Genomic DNA, 6,832 nt, shown 5'->3' with positions numbered 1-6,832 from the left:
ATAGAAGGGGTAGAAGAGGTTGTGGCGATGGATGGGGAAGGAGAGTTTGCTGCAGACATAAGAGGGATTCAAGATGTTGTTCAAGATGGTGCTGAAGATAGTGTTCAAGATGTGGAGATACAAGGGGTAGAAGAGATTGTGGAGATGGATGGACAAGAGGTTCACAAACGGCGAGCAAGTAATATTTGATGTCATGTTTGACATTCACCATCCTAAAATTTATCTTGACGACAATGGTGTTTATCGTTATTATGAGGAATAGGTAATGAGTTATGAAATGTAATGCAATCTTTAGAGATATGAAATTTATGTTATGGATTGCCTTATGGTAAGAAAATTATGGATTGCCTTATGGTAAGAAAATTATGGATTGCCTTTTGTTAAGAAAATTATGGATTGCCTTTTGTTAAGAAAATTATGGATTGCCTTTTGTTAAGAAAATTATGGTTCTAGTGAGACGAGTACATCTGCGGCACGAGTAGGAGTATCGATTATCTCGTGTTTGTTTTCGTTAATACTTTCGATTCTGCGGGGTAGGTACTGGTGCTAACAAAGGTTGTCGAGTTCATTTTTGCAGCGAGAGACGAGTGCATGTGTATCATGAATAGGAGTGCTAGATAATTTCTGTTGGTTTTCTTGTCGGGTTTTCTCGTTGTATATCGTAGGTACAGGTGCTTTATGGTATAGAGTACGGTGGTTCTAGTGAGGCAGTACATCTGCGGCACGAGTAGGAGTATCAGATTATCTATGGTGGTTTTCGTTAATACTTTCGATTCTGCGGGGTAGGTATTGATGCTAAGTGTATCGTGTACATTTTTTTGTAGATACAAGTACATCTTTACCATGAATAGGAGTGCTAGATAATTTCTGTTGGTTTTCTTGTCAGGTTTTCTGTTGTATATCGCAGGTACAGGTGCTTTATGGTATGGAGTACAGTGGTTCTCTTTTGTGACGAGTACGTCTGCAGCACGAGTAGGAGTACCAGATTATATGTCGTGGTTTTCGTTATTAATTTCGATTCTGCAGGGTAGGTACTGGTGCTAAGTGTATCGAGTACATTTTTGCGGTAGATACAAGTACATCTGTATCATGAATAGGAGTGCTAGATAATTTCTTTTGTTTTTCTTGTCGACTATAGATGAGAGAGCAAAATTGTATTGCACACACAAACACACATAATAGCTGTATAATTTAAGGTAATCGGTGTACACAAATAAATATGTCCAACATATTCGGCAAATATAATAAGCACATAACTTAATCTACCAGGTTATAAATAAAGCTCCATCCTTCTGTATTCTTCCTCATTCATCGTCGGAAACTACAATCACTTCTTTGCAGCTTTTACCTGGCGTGTCACACATGCATTTCCTTGCACGTCCACTGTCCCTGTTGATTTTATCATTGATTGCTTGCTTCTTGGATTGTGCAACTCCCATCAACATATCAATGGTGAACACTACATCATCTTTCCTCTGTTGTATTGCTCCAGGAGTTGCCTCAGGGTATTTTAGGCTGTCCAGTGACTCTAGGCTCGCATAGTAGAGGTTCCTCTCATCCTCGTCCACTGGAATTAGGTCCTCCATGTGAATAAAGTCTCTGTATTTTTCATCATCATCAGATTCTGACTCACTGTTCATCGGTAGCATTGCTTCATCACCATCACCATCATCACCATCATCACCATCATCATCGTCTTCATCGTCGGCATTGCCTCCTTGCACAACATTATCTGAATGATATTCCTGTTCTTCATCACTTATGACAATCAGTTCAACCTCCTCGTGTTCTTGATGGGTGCTCATGATTTCCTCATCTTTATCAACCTCCTCCTTTTTATCCATGGCGTACTGATCCTTGTCGAAGCTTGATTCAATTGCCTGCATTTATTGAATGACAGTTGTAGTTTAAATAAATTATTTGAGTTTTTCTTAGTAGGCACTTGTACAACTGTAGATAGTGAACCCACACATCTGATCTAAATCTATTGTGATGTACATTAATTTCAAGATAGGTAGATTAGATTCAACACAGCACAATGTAATATATATAGCATGACAGAACAATTATACATAGCATTTTATTTTTGGAGAAAACAACTCATATGATATATACTCTAGAGGTACAATAAAATCACTTACTCATAAATTTATCCTGTGTAATTGTAACAATATTATCTGAAACTGTAACTAATCAACATAGCAGTTTCTGTTTTAAAAGGTCAACAAGAACATATAATGCTGATCCGTTGTTTTCGTTTTACCTCATGAGCTGTCTCCCGGGCACATGACTCTTTGGGGAGAACCACAGTAGTAACGCGTCTGGAAGTTCTTCTGATTGGCGAGCAGGATGAGAGGGATACCATCCTTAGGAAGGGAGAAAAGCCGGTGAACGATGCAGGTCTTACATTGATTGATCTGGGGGGGTCAGGGTACGCTCGCGTGGACACTCCCGTTCTTGAGCGGCGGTATGGCAAGACATGGGTGCAGATTTGCGCCCGGGAGCGGCGGCATGGATTCACTCGGCGAGGGATCTGTATGATTGATGGGAGGTACGGAATATGGCGCGGAGGGATCGGTGTGGTAGATCGCCTCCTCCATCGGCCATCCATAGCTACCCGCGATATCGACTTTGCTCACGGATTTGCGATGGGAGGGGGAGTTTTCTGTCGAATGTGGAGATGAAACTAGGGTTTGGTAAGAGTTGTCTTCCTTCACGTGTGGGCGTGTAGCGACATGTAGCATAAATAGAAGTCCACAGCATTTGGCGGGAAATTATTCCCGGACTCTCCTTTTTCCCGCCAATGAACAATGGGATGTAGATCCCGCATCCTGGAGTTGTTTTTCTTTTTCTCTAGCGCAGCTACATTTTCAGAGGGGCGTCGAGTACGGCAATGACGGCTAGTCGAGTAAAGGTTAAACAAGGGTTTGGTAAGAGTTGTTTATCTGGAAATAATTCTGTTTTCTCTAGGGCATTTACATGTGCAACACTTGTGAAGCACCAATAGGAGCACGGTATTGTGTTTCTCTTTTGATTTATCTGGGAGAATTTCGTTTTCTCTAGTGCAGGTACATGTTCAAAGGGGTGACGAGTACGGCGATGACGGCTAGTCGAGTACGGGTTCCGCAGCAGGAGGAACACAGGTCTGTGTTTCTTTCCGCTCTCTCTATTGCAGGTACAAGTTCAAATGCGTGGAAAGTACATCGTAGAAGGCTAGTCGAGTACATGTTTCGCACCAAGTGGAGTACATGATTTTGTGTCTTTCCGTTTTCTCTAGCGCAGGTACAAGTTTAACAACGTGTGGAATACAGCGGTGACGTCTACTCGAGTACGGTCTAGTTAGGAAGAGGAGTACAGGATTGTGTCTCTTTCTTTTTTCTCTAGTGTAGTTACAGGAAGAAATGGACGACCAAGATGGGCAGACCAACGAGATAGATTTTCTGAATGATCGTATATTATGAAATGCTACTACTATAATAACTGTACAGTGTTGTAACTACGGTGTTATTTTATTGCAAAAATAAATAACGCACATTTCGTTTAATTAACTAAAGCATGGCTGATAAAATCTGTCTCTTATCCGGGACCCACGTGTCAGCATGTTTAATTAACTAAAACATGGTTAATAAAATCTGTTTCTTATCCGGGACCCACGTGTCAGCATGTTTAATTAACTAAAACATGGTTAATAAAATCTGTTTCTTATCCGGACCCACGTGACAGTCTTACTCTGCCGTTTCGTCGCCTCCGTCTTTACGCCCACCGTCTTCCTCCCCCACCCGCACAACTTCCCAGTTTTGAAAGCAGACTTGAATTTGGGAAAACCGCAAGAGCGTCGCCGGAGAAGCCGCCGCGCCGAGGAGGAGGATCCTTTGCCTCCCATAACTGTTGCGCAGGTATCAGCCTATTCGCCCGTACCTACTCTGCTGCTTTGCTCCGTTCGCGTCGGCCCTTATCGTGCTGGAATTGTTTTGTTGGTCCCGCCGCTGCTGATCTAGGGTTTCACAGTCGCCGCTTGAGTCCAAGGTCTGCACCTGTAACGAGATGTCGTCATTTTCGCGATCATCCCCGCCGTTGAATCCTGGTACACTGCTCTGTTGTATAATTTTAAGAAACCCTAGGGCGTAATAGTTTTTGTGCTGTTGAATATTCCCAATACTGCTTTAGGGTTTCCTTAGTTCTGCGGTGCTTCAGATTCGCGTGATGGGCAATTTGATTTTGGCTGTATGTTGTGTTCTGGTTTGTTAATACTTGAGGCCTGCCTTGATTTGTACTTCAGCCGCTATTGCCTCTGTACTTGTACTTATCCCCATGTTCAAACTTCAGTCCTGGGACAAAACAGTCCGGTAGTAGTTAATTTGTTCTTGTTCATTCTTGTTGTTGTGTTCTTATTTATTTTTGCAGTGCAGCGGATTGATTGCGTTTGTGCCTGTACTCGTCAACTATTTAGAATTAATTTTTAAAGCTACTTTAGTCAATATTTGCTTGTAATCTGTTTCTGAAAATCATTGGTGTCTTCTTGATGTTGTGTATATATGCTTTGATGTATTTTATTTTTGTTACGCAGATAATTTCTCAAGATCTCCAACAAGCAGGACCATTGGTGATACATTATTTCTCTTGAGCACGCCAGAGGCAGACACGGAATACCCACTCGCAGACAGTCTTCCAGTTTTAGATAGAGCTGATCCTGCAGATATTCCAGTTCTGAACCCGAGAAGGGAGGAAAAAACTTTTACTTCTGTTTTCACAAGAAGGCGAGAAAAGGAAGGCTGGAAACGACGACAAGATGCATAATTCCAACACCAAGTGTACGAGATGATGAAGCAATGCTCGGCTCGATGAAAATGCAGAGGAGTGTGCCACTTCACCGGCTGCTGATATCAAGAAGGGTAGTCATGTGCCCAAGCCGTCTAGCAGAGATAACAGAGACATAACAGGTGCTTGTGAGAAGAAGGCAAGTGGGCGTAAGAAGAAGGGAATTAAAAGAGCCAAACATTCTAGAGAATCTGTAGTTCTGCATACAGAGGGGAAAGGAGATGAAGGAACAAATGACGGAGCTAATCCGGCATCTTCATCTCAGGTTGTATTATATGATCCTCGTGTTGAAATGTGTGAAGTAGACACTTCAAAGAAGGAAAGCTGTTGAAAAAAGGACCAAAAGGTCCTTACCAAGCAAAGACAGTGGAAATAAAGTTTTGCATGCAAAAAGGATAAAGGTAAGCAAGGATCTGTTGCCTAGAGAAGTCAGTGAAGATCCTTCGGACAAGGACCATATTATGAGTCAGATGTCAATCAATATAATTATTGATGCTGCAAAAGAACTGGCGAGGATCCCTAAACTTATAGAGAGTGTTAGAAATGCAGGGTTTGGTCCTTTCATAGACACTAAAATAAAGGGATCAGTCAACCGTAAGTGCATTTCTTTCATTCTAAAGAATATAGATATTCGTACAATGACGGTGACATTCTCTGAAGAGAAGAAGATAGAGATAAATCGCTACGCTATCCATCATTTATATGGCATACCAAATGGAAATGTGTCAGCTCCAAGGCCGAATGAAAGCAGAGAAGTCCTGGCAGAACTCAAGCAAGAACTTGGGTTCAAATCAGGTGAAGATATCAATGCAAGGAAACTTCTTGATAAGCTAACATCTATGGTCGATGAGCATCTTAGTCCTACAAATGCAGTGGAAATCAATACAAACCTTGCACTGAAGATCTTCTATCTCATATTGTTTAATAAAGGTTTATGTGTTGGAATTGGATCACGTGTAACTGCAAAAGAAGCAAGCATGGTTAAAGGACTTGATTATGGCAAAATGAAAGATATGGATTTAAATAGCCTAGTGGTGGATGAGCTGCAGATTTCAGCTACTCACTGGCAGAGTTATAATGTGTTAGCAAATAAGCACTTGGAAGGATTAGCTGTAGCACCGCTAATAATGTACCTGGATTCTCTTATTTACAAAGACTTAGCCCATATGGGAAAGGAGACACCTCGGGTGTTGGTTCTTGATGAACAAAAATTAATAGCAATTTCAAGAGCTGACAGGGACATGGGAGCGCAAAAAGGGAGTGAAGACTGGGCTTTTGGAAAAATAATTGTAAGCATGCTCTTGAAACAAACATTTTTCATATTTTGTTTCTTGGTTTTGCGTAACGTCCTTTTTGCAATTAAAAGTTTGTTTCGATCTATCTATTTGCCATTGTAATGTAAGTTAAATCTTTTTATCAGACTTGGAAGGCACAAAATGATAGAGTTTACAAGACAATATCAGAAGAAAAAGCAGAGGAAACAATGGCAAAGAGGCACGGATCCATTTGCTTTGCCGTTGCAGGAAGGCCATTTCACGGTGGCGATCACATGCCTGCGGGAACCGCATCTGAGCACCAAGGAGCCCTGATGATAGGAAACAGCTATGCTGTCCAGAGTGATACGATTAACAGCATCAAGAACCTGATGCAACAGGCTTTGAATTTGACAGGCAATCTGCAGACTACGTCGCAGTTGCTAAATAGAGATATACCCGGGGATAATGATGACAGAAAGATTGAAAACCTCAAGGTCCAAACAGCCAGCCTCTTATCGATGTTTGATTTGTTTGGAGATGAGCAGATATCTTTTCTTGATAGACACCGTACAGATGGACTTGTCAGTGAAACCAACAAATTGACATCAATTCCTGATGCGAAAAAGGCACATCAAACCGTGGAGGTTGATGTAGGGAAGGTAATCCTTTAATACACTCGCACATTCTTTTATAGCTCTGTATGTTTACACAAGATATAATGTACCTTTCTCTGTGAGAAATAGGCTAATTGGTAAAAG

Source organism: Lolium perenne, chromosome 3, assembly GCF_019359855.2.
Source record: "Lolium perenne isolate Kyuss_39 chromosome 3, Kyuss_2.0, whole genome shotgun sequence".
Taxonomy (NCBI): domain Eukaryota; kingdom Viridiplantae; phylum Streptophyta; class Magnoliopsida; order Poales; family Poaceae; genus Lolium; species Lolium perenne.
This window is presented reverse-complemented; position numbering follows the sequence as displayed.